This window comes from Moschus berezovskii, chromosome 16, assembly GCF_049115385.1.
Source record: "Moschus berezovskii isolate FMDL1 chromosome 16, NW_MosBer_1.0, whole genome shotgun sequence".
Taxonomy (NCBI): Eukaryota; Metazoa; Chordata; class Mammalia; order Artiodactyla; family Moschidae; genus Moschus; species Moschus berezovskii.
Window position 1 is genome coordinate 52,069,288 of NC_142475.1, and position 19,848 is coordinate 52,089,135.

Consider the following 19,848-nt stretch of genomic DNA (forward strand, 5'->3'; position numbering starts at 1 on the left):
TGCGGAGGCCGTAGGCGGAGAGCAGCGACGTCCCGACTCGCCTCTGCTCTAAGGCGCCCGAGGGGAGATCCAGGGGGAGGCGACAGTTAGGGATGCCCTCCCGCCAGGGAGGCCGGAGTCGCAATTTTGAAAGTGACCCGCCTCGCTTCCGAGGGACTTGCCTGTGAGCGCCGCCGGGGTGTGCATTTCTGGAAGTCTGAGAATCCCAGCGAACGCTGGCCCGGCAAGAGTTTTAAAGTCAGCTCCCGGGGAGTCTGTTTGTTTATTGACGCTTAGGGGAAAAGTCTGAGGATGTTTAACCAACCTCAGACCTGGCGCACGCGGAAATCTCAGACTCTGTTGGGCGAAAGTCCTCTGATTTCCAGTCGTTATATAAGTAGGGGCTCTTTCTTATCCTGCCTACCCTAAGCGCTCTCGTTCCTATTCCAGGAGTTAAATGTGTCTCGCTTTAAAAAAAAAAAAAATATTTTTTTTAAGTTGTCATTATTTCCCTGAGTCCAAAGGCGGGAGAACTCGCAGGCCGCGCCCCGGGGCGCGCGGCGGCCCCACCCTCGCGCTGCGGGAGGGACGCTGGGTCCCCGGTGCCGCCCGCTCGCGCCGGAGCAGCCGCGCCCCGCACTCCCTCCGTCCGCCGCTCCACGTGGTCGGGATCAACAGTTTGCTGAGCTCATCAGTGACACCTTGAACTTTTAATAAAATGGGTATTGCACCGGGAGGGTTCGGCCGCGGCCGCCTCGCCGGGTCCTGCTTAATATTCAATGATCTCGCTCGCGCCTCCCTCTCCTCCCCTAGCAGAAATTCCACCGAGTCCGTTACTGGGCTCAGACTTTTAAGTTAATTTACGGGGCCCCCACCCCAACCTTGGCTAGTAACCAGCGCCTTGAGGGCTAGCTTACCCCCCTCCCACCCCTCTAGCTCCCGCCTGAAAATTGACATTTCGCCGGCGTCTCCGGAGGGGGCTGAATTTCACTTTGTAACTTTCTGCGGAACCCGAGCCCGGGTGGCAGCTCGGGTGGTGGTATCGTATGCAAATACGCATGCTGACGTTACAGATCATGTGGGTTTTGGCGTAGATTCCCCACTGATCGAGACATTTTTCCCCCCCCTTTTTTTCCTTTTTTTTTTTTCTCCCCCTTTTTAAAAATTTTGGCCACTGTTCTCCGTACGGGGGCTTCTGTCTGTCTGTCTGGCTGGCAGGCTGGCTTGGCCCCCTCTTTCCCACGGACCCCGAGCCGGGCGCCCGGTGGGGAGTGGGGAGTGGGTGGGGGGGAGCCAGCAGAGTTCCATTTTGGAACGCCCCTGTGCCGCGTCTCCGCGTTCCCAGCCCGGGTCCCCGCGCTCCCAGCCCCCGGCGCAGGTAAGAAACTTCGCCCCGGCGCGGAGCACCCCCCCACCGCCGCCGGCCCCGAGCCCCGCACGCCGGGCACCGGCCACTCCAGCCCAACTTTCCCACCGCCGCCGCCGCCGCCGCTCCCGAAAAATGTGTTGTTAATGGGACTTGGCCGGGTTTGTGATTGCAACGGGGGGCGCGGGAGGGGGGTGGTAGGTAGTGTGCAGGCTTTTTTTTTTTTTTTTTTGCGGGTGGGAGGAGATCAGAGGAGCGAGAGGTGGGGGAGATTTTTTTTTTAGGAGTTCTGATTACAAGTTTGGATAAATGGGAGGCCGAGCGAGGAGGAGGAGGAGGAAAAAAACATGTCTACGTTTCCCTATGTCGACATAAGCCACAAAAAAATATGGCGTCCGCTTTCGACAGGGCGTTACGTAGACCCGACTGTGTTTTTATTTATTTATTTCGGGGCCGGCTCCCTCCCTCCTCGGCCCGAGCGCGGCGCTTTGTGCGAGCGGGGCCGGTCCCGCGGGGACTCGGCCGGGACGTGGCCCCGGCTCCGCGGGGTTCGGCGGGCGGGGGGCTGCGAGTGTGTGCTCCCCGCCGTCCCCCCCGCGCTCCCCGCGTCTCCCCGCTCCCGGTGACGATTCGCCGTAACGTGGTGGCAGGAAGCATGACGCCGTGGGCTGAGGCTCGCCTCTCCACTCCGCGCTCCTGGCGGCTGCCGGCGGCGCGGGCGGGCGGGCGGCCGAGCTACCTGCCGCGCGGGCCGGGCCGGAGCGCGGCGCTGTCCCCCGCCCCGCTCAGGTGCCGGGGAAGCCGCGTGGGGAGGGGCGGCGGGGGACACCCCCCGGGTCCCCCCGTCCCCGCAGGGCCCGCCCCAGCCCACCGTCGCCACCCCCGGCCCGGAACCGCAGGGGGAGCGTTTCGTCTCTGCCCCCCCGAGAGAGGTTCAGCTTTGTTGGTGTAACGGCTCCTTGGTGGGGTCCCCGGGACTTGGTCGACTCTTCGCCTTTGCAAACTTGCCCCTTTCCCAGCCGCTGTGCAGGAGGCTGCGGAGACGCAGATGAGCGGAAAGTTGGAAACCAGTGAGCATCACAGGACGGTCCCCTTGGGCTCGTCGCCGTGCGGAGCTCGGGAGGCGGCGGCGGAAGGGGAGAGGGGTGTGGGAGGCTGGGGAGAAAACTTGACGGGGAAGCCAAGTTGTGATTTGCTCAGGCTTCCACCTGATGGATTGGTTTCCAAGCCAGTGGGGTCTCTGCCTTCACAGCTATTTCCGCGATGGCCTTTTGTTTGTCTGGGAGGTGGGGGAGGAGGAAGGTAGGGAAACCAAGACTTTCCCTGGACCCCTCCCCTTTGAAAGTGGCGCAGCCCAGCTTGGGCCCCAGCGGTCACCAAGTCTTTTCGGACCCTGGAGTTCTTTCCAGCGCGATCCCCGACGGTCTCCCTCTGTTATCAGTGTTAATGTTGAATGTTAGCCGCTCAGTCGTGTCCGACTCTTTGCGACCCCGTGAAGTATGGCCACCCTCCACCCCCCCAGGTCCCTCTGTCCATGGGGGTTCTCCAGGCAAGAATACTGGAGTGGGTTGCCTTTCCTTCCGCCAGGGGATCTTCCCGACCCAGGGATCGAACCTGGGTCTCCCGCATTGCAGGCAGATTCGTTACAGTCTTAGCCATCAGGGAAGCCCCCTGGTGTTGTTAATGTTACTAATATCAGCTCCCCAAGTCCGAGGCAGGCCGGGGCGGGGTGCAGGATTTGGGGGACAGGCACTGCCCCCTTCGTTCCTGGGGTTGCTCAAACCTCCCACAATTATCCTCTTAAAACACACACATACATAGACTCATTCACTCACTCACAGGCACATTCTCTCTCCTGTAATGTTGAGCAGAAGTGAATGCCTTGAAGTGTAGGGAGTGAAGTTCTGAGAGCTCTTCAAGATTTCCGTCAAAAGGTGATTTTCTGTTTATGAGGGCAGTGAGTTAAAGTAGTGGAGTCCCAGGGCAGTAATGTCAAAAAGCATTTGGATGACAACCAAGTGGAATAAATATCTTGTAAAATGGCATGTTTAATAGTAAAAATAGATTAATGGAGCCCTCAAGTGCTTGAATGGGACTCACATGAAGGTTTAAGTTTAAAGGGAAAGTTAATAGAAAGCTGGAGACACATCTTCTTTGAAGGCCAAAGGGGGGAAATCTACAAGTCAGCCTGAAATGTGTCCCTGACTTGACTGGCCCCGCGATCCGGGAATAGCGTTGCTGTTTAAACACTCTGCTCCAGTGACTGTTGCCATGTGCATGCTTACCTTCTGGCCAGGTTTGGTGTCAGCGAAGGATCCACTTAGAAGTTAGCAGCTCTTAAGGGGAAAATTCAGAGGCCAAGGTTTTGGGGTAAACTGAATATACTAATTCCCATTTAAAGGCAAAAATCAAAACGCAACAAATGTTTGTTGGCACACAAGTATTCTCCCAATGTAAATGCAACGTATCTTGACATGCCAAAAGGCAACCCCACCTCCAGTGTCCTGTCCCCATCAGGACCATGAGACTCAGTGGGGTGCTGTGCATTTGACAAGAAAGGATAATGACAGTGTTTGATAACAGTTGCTAACACTGTTTCAGTATGCCAGGCATAATGCTGTATATTTTACATGCTTTACCATTTAATTCTCACTATAACCCTATGAGATAAATACAATTATTATCCCAAGTTTACAAGTGGAAGAAACTGAAGCTCAGAGAGGTGACAGAAACTTGCCCAGAAGCCACACAGCAAGAGTTAGACTCCGCATGTGAAGCCAAGTCTTTCAGCACTCCAGTATAGCAGCGCCTCAGATATGGGAAGTTGTAGTTAGAATGAAAAGTAAAGGCAGAAAAGAGGGAACAGAGACTACTGCCCAGTGGTCCAAACTTGTAGGAATTTTCCTGGGTTTCATCTCCTAAGTGAAAGAAAGTGAAGTCGCTCAGTCGAGTCCGACTCTTTGCGACCCCATGGACTGTAGCCTACCAGGTTCTTCCATCTGTGGGATTTTCCAGGCGAGAATACTGGAGTGGGTTGCCATTTCCTTCTCTAGGAGATCTTCCCGACCCAGGGACTGAACCTGGGTCTCCCGCATTGTATGTAGGCAGACGCTTTACCGTCTGAGCCCCCAGGGAAGTCCTAATTCATCTCTTAATTCATTTATATTTAGCAACTCTGTGTTGATTTGTTTATTCCATAACTATAATATTCATCACACTAATAAAAGCCCATAGTCATTAAGCACTTTTATATGTCAGGGACCAAGTGCTTAGAATTAAACTATTTTGTCTTCGTGACAACCCAGTGGGGCAAATACGGTCATTCTCTCCTTTATATAGATGAGGACCTAGGAGCACAGAGAGGTTCTCTAACTTGCTCAAGGCCAAATGGTAAACAGTAAGCAGAGTTCCAGTCTCCAGAACATGCGCCGTCCACATGCCAATGCGCTATTCTAGACATGATGGAGATCCTGATGAAACTGAGCATCTCTCTAACCTTGATGCAAAGCCCTGCTCCAGGCACTAGAGAGATGATAGTGGACTGAGACCCCTTACCACCTAGGAGTCTGAGCAACCAGCAGGCCACATCAAGCAGAATTAAATAGGTGCTAGAATTGAGAAACATAACTACTGTGGAAGTACCATGAAGGGCACAGTTCTTGCACTGTGAGGGACCCCATAGAGGATTTCCTAGAGTGGGTAGCTTGGAAACTACCTGTGAGTGAGGAGGAACCATGTCTGGAGGTGTGTCTGGTATCATTGCACACAGCTGTTAGCACCAGAAATTCTGCCCACCCATGACTTAACCAGATGGGGGCCTATTTGTGTTGGACAGGAAGAAAGTGGGTGGAATGGTGCCTTAGCTGTACCACTGGGGACCGAGGCTCTGTCTTTCTATTCTGCCACCCACAGAGTTATAGGCATTTGACCCCAGGTCTATCACCTCATGATGGGAAGGGGGCTGCTGCATCTCCAGGCCTCACATCTGCATTCCAGGAAGGGGAAGTAGGATGATTGAAGCACACAGAACATTTACCTAGTATGGCTGTACTGTTACGTTTGAAAAGGGACACCTCTCTCAGGGACTTCTGTCTTTAGCTTGACCAGAACTGTGCCACATGGTCACCAGAACCTACTGGAGAGGGGCAATCACATGTTTTTAGTTAGGCGCATCAATGCCATAAACACACTGGGGTTCAGCTTGTAAGGCAGAAGGGGTGAATGGTGGAACTGTCGTTGAGTTGGCAGATAAAGTGTGTGTGGCCTCAGATGAGAAAAGGGGTGTATTCTGGATGAAGTTAAGACTGCGTCCTAGGAGCCATGTGTGTCCTGGTGAGGTAGAGAGGGAGAGGCAGGGAAGATTGTGCAGAGATGATGCCAGACTTGGGAGTGAACGTGGAGGAGGTTGATTCAATTTGTAGGTACTAGGGAGCCATGGCAGGCTTCTGAGGAGGGACTGTCAGGTGTTTTAAGAAGGTAAGACTGACAGCAGTGTGCCTTATGGAAATAAATCAGCTTGGTTCTTATTTGAACTGGAATGAGTTCTGGAAAGTTTCAGACCAGGGGACCAATTCTGCCTTAGGGCAAAAAGAAGACAGCTCACTAAGACACTGAGGGAGACTTGCTTTCAGGTTCTGCCAATAGGAATCCAAAATTCACCTGATGTTAGTCAGCTATCGTGTGCATGCTCAGTCACTTCAGTCATTTCTAACTCTTTGTGACCCCATAGAGTGTAGCCCGCCAGGCTCCTCTGTCCTTGGGATTTTCCAGGCAAGAATACTCGAGTGGGTTAGCCATTTACTTCTCCAGGGGATCTTCCTGACCCACGGATCAAACCCCCATCTCCTGTGTCTCCTGCATCAGGCAGATTCTTTACCGCTGAGCCACCAGGGAAGCCTTTAGTCAGCTGTTACCAGGAAGCAGCTAGCTTTCCTTTTGCGGTAACTCAGTGAGTGGAACTGGACACATTGGAAGGGAGCACCAGCTGACTCCCCAAACACAACGCTTGCCTTTCTCCTGACCCTCAGACTCCCCAGGTCCCACCTGCAGCTCCGGTACTCATCAGCAGAATAATTTCCGTTGTGACCCTTCAACTGCTTTGTTTTTCTTTCACATTTGTTTAAAATTGGAGAATAATTGCCTTAGAGCGTTGCGTTGGTTTCCACCATACAACGTGACTCAGTCGTAACTGTGTATATAAACGGAGGGGATGCTCCCGGAGGCCCTTCTGTCAGTTTCCCTATGCTGGATTCCTCCAGCAAGGCCACCATCCCTGATTCTCTTCTCAGTTAATCACTTTACGATTTGGGGGCTGTTACATATAAACCTCAGTTTCCTCAGCTCTAAAATGGAGATTATTCCAGTAGCTGCTTTCTGGATTGTTGTGAAGCCGAAGATATTTACAAAAGGGTTGAGCATAGTGCCTGACACCTGGATTCTGCTCAGTAAATGTCACCTGTTGTGACCATCCTCACCTGCCGTCATCATCACTGCCACCACCTATAGGATGTGATTTTCTTGTATCCTTGAGAGGGGCCAGGTAATTAACGTGCATGAATTTGTGCCATAGATTTCAAGACCTCAGCTGTCCCCTGTTCATTGCAATGCTCCTCCATCCCACCCTGCCCCCTCCACACACACTCACATATGCGCTCATTTTTGGCAAATCTGAGCAACTTCTGACATGGCAAGTGCTCCTGAAATATCACAGTGGGACCCTGGTGCAGCGTTCAGGTAATGTGCTGTGTCATGGTCAAATCCAGGCAGTGCTGTTCTGAAAAGATGCTCAGCTGCTCACATACCCCGGTGGTAGACAACAGAGTGGGTATTGTTCTGGGTACTGACAGGGTAGTTTCTTTTGTAGTTGCAAAAGAGAAAGTCCTCTCGATTCCCCACCCCCACCCTCCATCAAATAGGTTGTGATTTTAACAACATCCAGCCCAATCTGTTTCCTGTTTCTATGCTTGAAGTCATGCATTTAAGAGGGATTGATTGGCAACGGGGTGTGTGTGTGTGTCCCCCAAGAAGAAAAACTGTCTTGGCAACAGTCCATCATGTTCCACCCAGACTTTAAAAGGGAATCAAAAAGACTAGAGTCGGAATCAAGTTTTCTTGCTGATACCTCTCCTTCCCCGCCACCCCACCCCTGGTGAACAGTTCACCTGTTAAAAGCCACAGTTCACACACTTTCTTCCTCTTCCTGCCCGCCTCTTGTCCCCTAGTACTGAAACACTTAGCGGAGATTAAATCTTATTACACGGTGTTTCAGTACAACACTGTTTACCACATGAAACCTGTAGTGAATGAAATGCGTGTGCTGTTGATTCATGGGGGATTGATATGAAGGAGTGTGGCCCGGGCATTCACTCACGTTGGTATAAGAGGTTCAGAGTCGACTTTAGAGGTGCACAGGCTTGGTTTGGGATGGAGAAGTTCGAAGCACCTGCTGGGTTTTCTTTCCTGGATTTAAAGCCACGCCTGGTTCACCTTGCAGGGGGAAATTGGCAAAACCCTGGGAACCGTTTGCTGTCAGGCTCCGGGCGGGGAGTGGATTCCTATGTTCCTGGGGCCTCGAAGGGTGGCCAGGCTGATTTAGCTCTTTCTCTGGGAGGGAATGCTCCCTGTCGGGGGCCCAGAACAGACTCTGTGGGAGAGAAAAGTAGCCTGCTGTTGAGAAGGGTAGAGAAAAGATGAATGAGACTTCCTGGGCTGGTTGGATGCCTGCACCTGCGGCTTCTGGACTGCAACCCAGCTGCAGAAAACCAAGGAGGGACCAGATCCTACACGGGGAAGGCTGCAGGCACGCATGCAGGGGCAGTGCCAGCATGACAGTTTAAATCACTGTTGCAGAAAGACTCGGGAAAACCAGTCCTCAGCAGGGCTGCCATTTGTATCCCTCAGAAGCATCTCCCCCCACCCCAGGCCCCTGACCCCAGCCACGGCTGGTGAGATTGAATAGAATACAAGGCCCCCTGACCCCCCCAGACACACTGCAAACACAGTGCCCCCATCTTCAGAGCAGCAAGAGCGTCCAAAAACTGAGTACCTACTGTGTGCCAGGCACCCTGCTGAACGTGCTCTCTTCACTGTGTCCTTCAGGGCGACTCTGAGGAGTGCATCCAGGGCCACGGGGGAGTCTCACCTTAAAGACCAAAGGAGACCAAAGCGCAGAGCGGTCAGGTGCTTGCTCAAGGTCTCAGAGAGGAGGTAGCCGAGATTCGTGCTCACATCAGCCTGATTCTAAAGCTGATACTCTTATGCATCACCGGGTCTTTATATGTATTTGTAACTATATTTATGTATCTATTTTTGGCAGTGCTGGGTCTTTAGTATGGCTGAGCGTGGGGCTACTCTCTAGTTGCGTACTCGGGCTTCTCGTTGCAGTGGCTTCCCTTGTGGAGCAGGGGTCCTAGAGCACACGGGCTTCAGTGGTTGCGGCTCCCGGGCTCTAGAACACAGGCTCAGTAGTTGTGACACTCGCGCTTAATTGCTCCGTGGCATGTGGGATCTTCCCGGATCAGGGATCGAACTTGTGTCTCCTGCGTCAGTAGGCTGATTCTGCACTACTGAACCACCAGGGGAGTGCCTCACCAGGTCTTTCTGATGTCTTCTGGAGGCCTGGAACTATATGCGGGGAGAAGGGACGGTTTTCAAATGAGTTTCTGGACAGTCTGACAGCTTTTCTGCTAAAGGAATGTAGGGGTCAGTGCATGTAGGTGCGCATGCGCGCGCGCGCGCACGTGTGTGTTATAAGATTAGTTAAAACAGAAGAGAATTCCAGATCTGTGCCTGTTATCCTTAGCCACCCTAACCCCACTCCCAAGACAATTCTAAGCATCTATCAGTGTCTACACCAGAACATTCTCCAGGGGGCACGCCACCCTCTCCTCCCTGGCTCTGGCAAGAGAAGGAATCCCAGTGGGCTGGCAGCTGAGAGTTGGAGACAGAGGAGAAGCTGGGTGCTACTTTCAGGATGCTGAACAGCCTTGCTAGCCAATGGGGGCAGGAGGTGGGGAGGCAGGCGTTGGGAGGGTGGAGAATGGCTGGGTGGCTGTTTTTATACAATAAAAGAGGATCATTGTAATTGGGAGCCCTTGAATCATAACACGTCTGCCCATGGTTCTTTCCAGCTGCAAAGCCATTTAGTTAAATAGCACACAGAAAACTCCTTTCAGCTGACATTACTTTCCCGCTGTTCTGAAACTACAGGACCGGGCTGAATCGCTCGAACGAAAAAGCCATCTCAGGCTCCCTTAGCCCCTGTGGGTATGAAGAGCCCCCATGGAATCTTCCTGGCCTGTGCAGGAGGACGTTGAGAAATTATTTTCCTGTGCACTGCACCCTTGTCTTTTGAGGAGTAGCATCTTTAAGATATTTGCAACTCAGTCTGGTCAGAGCTGGATTTTGCACATGGCCAAGTTGTTTAGGATGGGTGGTGGCCCAGAGAGGGTAGGGAAAGGCCTTAGAATGACAGGGGCTAAAGGAGGCGGGGCATGTGGATTGACAGCCAGAAGATGGAGAAAGAGACTGCCCCCTCCTCCCAGCCAAGAAGCAAGGGGAAGGGATGCTGGTGGCTGCAGACAGGAGCAGAGAGGAGCACAGGCCCTCACCAAACTGCCCCTGATAGAGAGCACCGAGCCGGCATTATCCTATAGAACGGCCTGGAATTTAATTGATTCTAAGCGTGCAGTGAATTTCTGCCAGAGCCACACAGTTCAGGAGAACTGGAAGACTTCAGGTCATTTCCAAGAGCAGAGACTCCTGGGTTCAGGGAGCCACAGAACAGAAAGGGTTTGGATCACTGGTGGGTTAATGGGAGACCCTCCAAAGATGGGAGGCTGCAGTCGACACTGTAAGATTGAATGTGGCCTGACTTCGGCACTTTTAGAAATGGGTAAAAAGTCTAATGTCCTCTGGTGTCCCCAGAGGGGGATGTTGGGAGGATGTGAATAATAGCAGCATGGTGCATGAGTAGGATCAAGGAGTGTTCTAGCAGGAAGGACGTTTCAGGGTTGCCTGCTCCAACTTAGGGAAACTGAGGCCCAGAGAAATAAGGGAATTGGCCCAAGGATGCACAATCATGAGGTAGCGCATGACTTTTCCTCTTCTGTGCTGTCCAGTTTACTTCCTCTGTCCAATCAGCGGACACTCACTGAGCACCTGCCAGGGGAGAAAGGCAAAATCCCTGCTCTCAGGAAGGTCATGGTCATTTGGCACTTAGCAGCAACTGCTTCCTGACATCAGAGGCGCGGGGCCTGAGTGCTTTCTGTGGGTTATCCCACGGCACTTCTGGGAGATGGGGAACTCTGTTATCCCCATTTAATCGATGAAAAAGCACGGAGTGGGGAAGGCCTTTGTCCGAGGTTTCTGGAAGCCAGGCAGGCCTGCGCCACACCTAGTGCTCTTAAGGCTCAGGTTCATGCACGTGTGTCCTCTCATACCCTCTGTGCACCTGCGGTTCTAGCAAGAGGGCTGGGGCCCCACCCCACTGATTAGCGCCCCGGGGACCGAGCCACCAGCCCTCGCTGAGGATAACACAGGGATGGGTGTGTGATGAAGAGCCTTCTCCTGCATGGGGGTTGTTCCCGAGGGATTGAATGTCATCTGTGCATGGTCTCTGTGCCCCTCAGACCTCACGCCTTAACCCAGGTCATGTGTACGGCAGCCCTGCCGAGTGGATGGTGGGGAGGGCAGAGCCGGAACTCCAGCACACATCTGTGCAGCCCAAGACCAGAGCAGTTTCAGCTACATCGGGCAGGCGTGCTGCAGCCGGAAGATGCTGATTGGGAGTCCCGGGTGGGCAGGCCGCTTAGGGACACAGCATTGCCGGTGATGGGCCAGTTTAGTTTTCTGTAAAACTAAAGGTCTCTGTAAAAATAAAGGAACTTGGAAGCACTTTAGGCAACTTTCAGTTGAGCAACAGATACTTATTTAATTGAAGTATAATAAAAAGTCCCAAGTGCTGTGTGTCGGGCCCTGGGCATCTCTGTAGCATAGATGTTAGTACTAGTCACATTTTAAAAAGTAGTTTGAGAATGGCATTGAAACATGTATCTTACCATATGTGAAACAGATCGCCAGTCCAGGTTCGATGCATGAGACAGGGTGCTTGGGGCTGGTGCACTGGGACGACCCTGAGGGATGGGATGGGGAGGGAGGTGGGTGGAGGGTTCAGAATGGGGAACAGATGTACACCCATGGCTGATTCATGTCAATGTATGGCAAAACCCACTACAATATTGTCAAGTAATTAGCCCCCAATTAAATAAATAAAAAAAAAATTAAAAGTAGTTTGAGAAGTAACTTATATAGCTTCACATCCACCCATTTAAAATGTACATTCTACTGACTTTTAGTGTGTCTACATAGGTGTGCATCCATCACCAGGGTCTAATCTTGGAACATTCCCATCATCCCAAACAGAGAGCCTGTGCCCCTTGCCAGTCACTCTCCATCCTTATCTCCCACCCTCTCCCCGCCAACTCTAGACAACCCCTGACCTTCTTCCTACCTGTATAGCTTTGCCTTTACTGACATTTCGTATAGAAGGAATCATAGAGTGCGTGGTCTTTCATATGATTCTTTGACTTAGCATGTTTTTGAGGTTCCTTCATATCACAGCATGCATCAGGACTGCATATTGTTTCATGGCTAAATGATATTCCATTGTATGCATAGACCACCTGGGGCTGCCATAGCCAGATACCACAGACTGGGTGGCTTAAAGGGCAGACATTTGTCTTGTCACAGATGTAGAGGCTGAATGTCCGAGCTCAAGGTGTCAGCAGGTTTGATGGCTCCTGAGGTCTCTCTCCTTGGCTTGCAGCCAGCTGGCTTCTCACCACGCCCTTGTATGGCCTTTTCTCTGTGCACTTGCCTCCATTATGTCTCTTCTGTGTGCTCAGTTTCCTCCTCTTGTGAGGACTGGACTAGAGTCCACCCTTACAGCTTCATGTTAGCTTAATCACCTCTTTGAAGGCCTTGACTCACATTCTGGGAATAGGGCTTTAGCAAGTGAATTTGGGTGGGACACAGTTCATATCATACCACAGTGGTATCGTGGGCCGTTTTGTTGGTTCTGTGACCTGCTGCTGGGCAGTTGGCTTGTGTCTACGTCTGACCATTATAATAATGTTGCTGTATGTATGCAGTCTCTGTGTGGACATGCGTTTCCATTTCTCTTAGGTGGCTATCTATGTGTGGAAGTGCTGGGGTTTGTGTTTAACTTTTTGAGACACTGACAAACCGTTCTGGCTGTTTCCGTTTTACATTCCCACCAGCAGTGTATGGGGATTCTGATTTCTCCACATCTTCCCCACCTCCTGGTATTACCAGAAGCTCCATTTTACAGATGAGGAAACTGAGGCACCGGGTGGGGAAGGTCAGTCACAAGGCTAGAGAGCAAAGGAAACAGGCTTTGCACACCCACACACCACACACACCAGTCTGACCAGTTCCCTACCCAGGACTGGGACTGATTAGCAAATGAGGCCCCAGCGTGTGGCATCTTAGATGATGCTTGCTCTCAGGGTCAGCAAATGCAGGCTCAGCACCCGAGAGGGAGTGAGTGCCTCCTTAAACGTTGCATCCTGGTTTGCCATTTGCCTCACCTTTGTCCTGGCCTGGCCGCCGCCCTGCACTTGCGTGAGGGGTTCTGTGCTCCACATCAGGGTTGGGGAGGGATGAGGGTGGAGACACCAAAGACCAAGCCACCACCCCCCCTTCCCGGAGGGGTCCTCAGTCTGGCTGGAGAATTTGTGCACTTGCAGCTCCACACAGCGAGCCGACCTGGACCTGCAGAGCCAGAGTCCCTGCTCACAGGGTTGCTGTGCAAAATCACAGGGGCTCGTACCTGTGAGAGGCTTCCCTGGTGGCTCAGCGGTAAAGAACCCGCCTGCCAATGCAGGAGACGCAAGTTCAGTCCCTGGGTCGGGAAGATCCCCTAGAGGAGGGCACTGCAACCCACTCCAGTATTCGTGCCTGGGAAATCGCACAGACAGAGGAGTCCATAGGGTCACAAAGAGTTGGACACAACTGAGCGACTACACAACAACAAAATTGCCTGTGAGGAGCTGAGCACAGCACCCAGCACCCAGGCACTGCCCTGGAAATGCTGACCAGCACCGTGGTGTTGGCACAGACGTACCTCACACCTCTGTCTGTGAGGCTGCCTGTGAGTCACTGTGGTTAAGGGAGGTCCTGATGCTTTGGGTCTGTGACTGGCAGCCTCATCCCCACCCCTTGGGAGAGATGTCACCCAGTGACCAGAGAGTGACCTCAGATGAAGGAAACCAACCGTCCACACCCTCTGCGGACCTGCTCGGCCTGTCCTGGGAGTGGTGGGTCCATCCACAGAGCCCAGAACTGGCTCTCTTTCACCTCACGCATTTCCCGGCTGGGCCGTAGACACTCCAGGTCTGGCTCTGTTACCACCAAAGCCAGAGTGTAATTCCTGTGCTTCCAGGTTAAGAAAGTACCTGATGGATAGTACCTATGGGGATCGAGGTGAGCCAAGGAAGGGATGGTCTTTCAGGGTTGGGGAGGCATATGCTAATTGATCCTAGTAGGACATTTGAGGACTCAATTTCAAGATTTCTGGATACAGAAGATATTTCAGTTACAAAAATGATAGAAATGATGACAGACTTCTTGCTCGGTTTGGTCAAAGGCCTCGTTGATTCTGCACATGGCTTAAATGGACTCACCTCTCTTAATAGTTTTTTTATTGGAGTATAATTGCTTTATAACGTTGTGTTAGTTTCTGGCGTACAGCAACATGAATCAGCTGTACATATACATACATCCCGTCCCCACTGAGCCTCCCTCCCACCACACCCCCACCCCACCCCTCTTGGCCATCACGGAGCACCAAGCTGAGCTCCCTGCGCTATACAGCAGCTTCCCGCTAGTTATCTGTTTCACACATGGTCGTGTAAATGTCAGTGCTGCGCTCCCAGTTCGTCCGTCCCATGCTCCCTTTCCCCTCCTCTGCCCACATGTCCGGTCTCTACATCCTCTATCTGTATTCCTGACCTGCAAATAGCTTCATCTGTACCATTTTTCTAGATTCCATATATATGCATTAATATATGTGTTTGTTTTTCTCTTTCTGAATTAGTTCATTCTGTATGACAGACTCTTAGTCCATCCACATCTCTACAAATGACCCAATTCCGTTCCTTTTTATGGCTTTGTAATATTCTGTTGAAAATATGTACAGTATCTTCTTTATCCATTCATTTGTTGATGGACATCTAGGACTGATGCTGAAGCTGAAACTCCAATACTTTGGCCACCTGATGCTAAGAGCTGACTCATTTGAAAAGACCCTGATTCTGGGAAAGATTGAAGGGGGAGGAGAAGGGGTCGACAGAGGATGATATGGTTGGATGGCATCACTGACTCAGTGGACATGAGTTTGAGTAAACTCTGGGAGTTGGTGATGGACGGGGAGGCCTGGTGTGCTGTGGTTCATGGGGTCGCAAAGAGTCAGACAGGACTGAGCGACTGAACTGACTGAACTGAGCTTGCTTCCTTGTCCTGACTATTGTAAATAGTGCTGCAGTGAACACTGAGGCATATGTGTCTTGCTGAATTATGGTTCCCTCAGGGTATGAGCTCAGTACTGGGATTTCTGGCTCAGTGGTCCTGCCTCGGGGGAACGCGGCTTGCTGGCAGTCCAGACCTCCTGGCTGGTGCCCTCCCAGCTCTGCACATATACCGTGCCAGCCACGCACCTGCACGGAGCCTGGGTGGCCTATGCTATGGTGTCGCTGTGTGTCTCACCAGTGGTTTCAGGTATGTTCTGGCACTGTGACAAGACCTCAGTCTTGCTGAACAGGGATTTACACTTTGATTCCCACACCCCCACCCCCATCCCCTGCTTCCTGAACACCTAGCTCTGGTTTAGTGGTGACTCAATATACCACTGCTCAGTTGATAAACTGAATCGAATAAAATAGAATCTGTATGTGTGTTGAGATGGGAATGGGGAGTCATACTGGGTCTGACCGCCCAAAGGTGAACAGAAATTTTTCTGGAGTTGGTTTTTCAGTAAGAGAGAAGGAGGAAGTCTTATGGGAAGGAATACGTGTCATGGCAGATGTCACCATTCCCTCCCCGCCTCCACTCCAATGACATGTGGCTCTAAAACACCAAATCTGATCATGTTCCACGGACCTCCAAAAAACCTCCCAGGAGTCATAAACCCAAATGTTCTTAGGGGGGTTGCAGGCAACAGAAACAAGTAAAGGAGTCAGTTGTAGGACAGTAGGAAGTGATTGTGCATGCTAAGTCGCTTCATTCCTGTCTGACTCTTTGTGACCCCATGGGCTATGGCCCGCCAGGCTCCTCTGTCTGTAGGATTCTCCAAGCAAGAATACTGGAGTGGGTTGCCATTTCCTTCTTCAAGGGATCTTCCCAATGCAGGGATTGAACCCACTTCTCTTATGTCTCCTGTTAGCAGGAAGGTTCTTTACTAATAGCGTCACCTGGGAAGTGGTAGGTAGTGGGTCACAGTAGAAAGCACACGTCCAGCTGAAAGTCACTCAAAAACCCCAAATCAAAACCATTTGAGTGGACTTTCCTGTCCATGCCACGGACTGCTGCTTGATAACTTCTGACCCATAGAATCAAGTCCAGATTCTTTGAGAGCTGATCTCTACCCATGAGACATATTTTGCCATAACTGCTTCCCGCTCCACCATGTGCCCCACACTTCAGCCATTCAAGGGCGAGTCCTGAACCCCACATGCTCTACCTTCTTTCCCTTTTCTTTCCTTTTCCGCATGTAGGTCCTTCTCCCCAGCAAGACTCATCCCCCAGACTTAGCAGTTCCCTGGTGGCTCAGACAGTAAAGAATCTGCCTGCAATCGAACCTGCAGGAGACCCGGGTTTGATCCCTGAGTCAGAAAGATCCCCTGGAGAAGGGAATGGCAACCCACTCTAGTATGCTTGCCAGAACCCCATGGAAAGAAGAACCTGGCGGGCTGCAGTCCATGATGTCATGTAGGGTCAGACACAACTGAGCACCTAACACTTTCACTCATTCCTGCCCTGGAAATAACTGCTTAGAAATCCTAGCATGTGGATTTTGACCTTTTTGCACCTGTCTCCCTGAAAAACCATGGACCACCGTCCGCCCCAAAGGAGAGTTTCCCCTTTGTCTTCATGTTCCCAGCACCAACCCGGAGCTGGCCCAGTGAACAGGTTCCAAATGACTGTCCCTCGAGTGACTGGTTGGTTCTACAAATGAGTGAGTGATTGCTTGGCCCGTTTGGGAGCCTGTGTTCTGGGTCAGAAGGAGGTAAAGTAGCAGTTGCTACCCACTGCTGCCCCTGGTGGCTGGCATTGCCGGTGCCTGGAAGGACAGTCACCAGACCATTTCGTCACAGGAAGCTGGCCAGACGGCTTCCGTCCCAGGCTGCCTTTGTCCCAGGTGTGGGGGCTTCTTGGCCAAATTCTGACGATCTGCCTGCCTCCCTGGCTCCGCCCGGCTGCCTCATCTGAACATCTGGCCTTTGTGTGCATCCTGGGTTCATGTCTTTCCTCTGACGTGGCAGCAACCTTTGTTTCCTTCCAGGAACACTGTGTCCACCGTCCTGTGTGGCACCCAGAGCAATACCACAGGTGCCACGGCAGGATCTTTCTACCACTTCCAATAGTAAACAAACTCTTTTATTTTTTGGCCAAGTTTGAACTTGAAAGCAAACTCTAAAGGTGGTAGAAAGAAGGACACGCATTGATTGAATGCCTGCTGTATGCCAGCCAATGAACCAAGCATGTTGTCTATGCGACCTTATTTTAATTTCTTTTATTCCCCCAATGACGCCACTTGGTAGAAATTTTTATACCCATTCGACTTCTGAGGAAAGTGAGGCTTTATGAAATTACTTGATTTAAAGCCAGACCGGAGTAATCTCAGAGCCCAGGTACTTGCCACACTGCAGAGCTGGTGTGTTAGTTAGGGGTTATGAAGACTCTGTGTTAAGTGCCTCAGCGAGTGGGATGCACAGACATGGACCCTGCATCTCCTTCAAGAGTTTACTAAGTAAAGGCTGCCTGGCTGGAATGAATAACAGAGACACCTTTTCTCTCCCCTTTAGAAGGCTCTTCCTGGCGCTGACACAGCTCCTCATTCTCAAGAAATGTCCTCATGCAGTTTTCTAAAAAAACACTTTATTTGCTTATTTTTTGGTTGAGCTGGGTCTTTGTTGCAGCCCAGGCTTTCGCTGCAGCAGGCAGCAGCTACTCTCCAATCGTGGTGTGCGGGCTTCTCGTTTCAGGGCTTCTCGGTGCTGAGCATGGGCTCTAGGGTGTGTGGGCTTCAGTGGCGCGGTGCAAGGCCTCAGTAGTTGTGGTTCCTGGGCTCTGGAGCACAGGCTCAGTAACTGTGGCGCACAGGCTTAGTTGCTCCGTGGCACGTGGGATCTTCCCAGACCAGGGATCGAACCCTCGTCTCCTGCTTTGGCAGGCGGATTCTTTACCACTGAGCCACCAGGGAAGCTCCCTCACACAGTTTTGTCACCAACTTATTTCCCTCTAGGGAGAGAAGAAAAAAAAATATTTGTCTCAAGAGAGATGGCCAATTTACTAAATCTTACAGGATCATCTCACAGGTTAGGAAAAATAATTGTTGAGATTTCAATTATGTATGTGTGTGTATGTGTATATAGTCATGAATAACTGGCCATTCTGTGACAGACAGACATGAACGCTCGGGAGCAAGCACTGACTAAGATGTGTGAGTAGCTAGGTTAGGCTAAGCTACGATGCAGTGACAAATAAACCCTGATATCCTACTGGCTTAACCAAACAAGGATTATTTCTTATTTCTTGAAATGCACCAAAGGGCAAGAGCTCTTCAAGGTAGCTGTGACTTAGGGATCCAGGCAAGCTGAATTTTTTGGGCCGCATCATTTCAAAGAATTGGCTTTCAGGCTCCTAGAGAGGAAAAGACTAAAGGGGCACATATACACTCTTTCAATGTGTCAGTTCTGCTCACACGACCCTGCCTAACTGCAGGGAGCCTGGAAGAACACAGGGGAACACATGGATGTTTGTCAAGTAGGATGAGTCTCTATCCAGCAAAGTCCTGGGCTCACTGGCCGTGTTGAGTCTCACGGAGTAAAGATTACCAGTACCAAAGTCCTGAGCTGAACAGAACTTCCTGCCACTTAGTCGAATGCCACTTCTAGCTCTAAGAACAGTGTCCAGTTGTTCTGCCCAATGGTATGTGAGGAAGTGGTCCTGATGATCCAAAAGACCACGAAACATGAAAGTTTTTTTTTTTCCAACACGTTTATTTTTCTTAGATTTTGTGAAGTACTAACCCAACTTGGTTCTGCCTTAAGCATCCAGTCTGGCACAAAGGAAATTAAAATTTAATGTGGCCCTAATTACTGCCAAGCGTGAATGTTACTGAGTACAGGAGTAACTCTAATGGCTGGTATTTACCGTGAGTGGGCGTGCATTGTGCCAGGTGGATTCTCAGCACTGGTGGATTAATTTATATACTCCCCCCACCACCCCTCGGAGGACCTGACCGTTCCTTTCCTCCTGAGAAAGGCCTGGTTATCTGCATGTAATAGATGAGGGAACTGAGCCTTGGCGAGGTGAAGGAACACAAGCAGGAAGGGACAGAGCTTGCTGAGCAGGATTGTTGTTGTTGTTGTTGAGTCCCTAAGTCGTGTCCGACTCTTTGCGACCCCATGGACTGGATCACACCAGACTCCTCTGTCTTCCACTATCTCCCAAAGTTTGCTCGAGTTCATGTCCGTTGAGTCAGTGATGCCACCCAACCGTCTCATCTTCTGTTGCCCTCTTCTTTTGCGAGCAGGATAGCTGATAGCCAGCACTTGACTTGTGAGTTTGGGAGTGTGTGGGGCATGCAGGAAAGGCCAGGGATTAAATATTAGTGTCATTTGGGAAAGTAGTTGAAAGCTTTTTGTGGATTCAGCTATGCATATACATTCCGGCATCACTGACTCAATGGACACGAGTTTGAGCAAGCTCCAGGAGTTGGTGATGGACAGGGAAGCCTGGCGTGTTGCAGTCCATGGGATTGCAAAGACTCGGACAGGACTCAGTGACTGAACTGAACTGATACATTCCGGGGGAGGGGAAGGCAGTGTCAGAAATGTTCTGGGTGTTGGACACTTTGGTTATTCATACAAGATGTATTCCAGCTCCTACTATGTGACAGGCACCATGCAAAGCACTAGAAATGCTACGGTGGTGAAAAAGATACTACTTCAATCTAGATTTATTTTTCTGTGGAACTTTGTAGATTTAGTAAATGTCTTTTTAAATTAGTTTTTAAAATAATTTTATTGGCAACACCAGGTGTTCTTTGTAGCATTAAGAATCTTTAGTTATGGCATGTGGGATCTAGTCCCCTGACCAAGGATCGAACTTAGGACTCCTGCTTTGGGAACACGGAGTCTTACCCACTGGACCACCAAGGAAGTCCATAAAAGTCCTTGAAAAGTAACTTAAGAACCTTG

At 51.1% G+C, this 19,848-nt stretch overlaps 1 protein-coding gene across 2 annotated transcripts in view; it reads left to right on the forward strand.

Moving 5' to 3' along the window:
- Nucleotides 1-1,005: 1,005 nt before the first annotated feature.
- The window catches only part of ZHX2 (zinc fingers and homeoboxes 2), a 182,475-nt gene continuing 163,632 nt past the window's right edge, over nucleotides 1,006-19,848 (forward strand). For both annotated transcript variants that reach the window (XM_055432047.2, XM_055432048.2), the window contains exon 1: nucleotides 1,006-1,357. The gene's annotated coding sequence lies outside the window, so the exon portion shown is untranslated. The remainder of the gene's footprint in view (nucleotides 1,358-19,848) is intronic.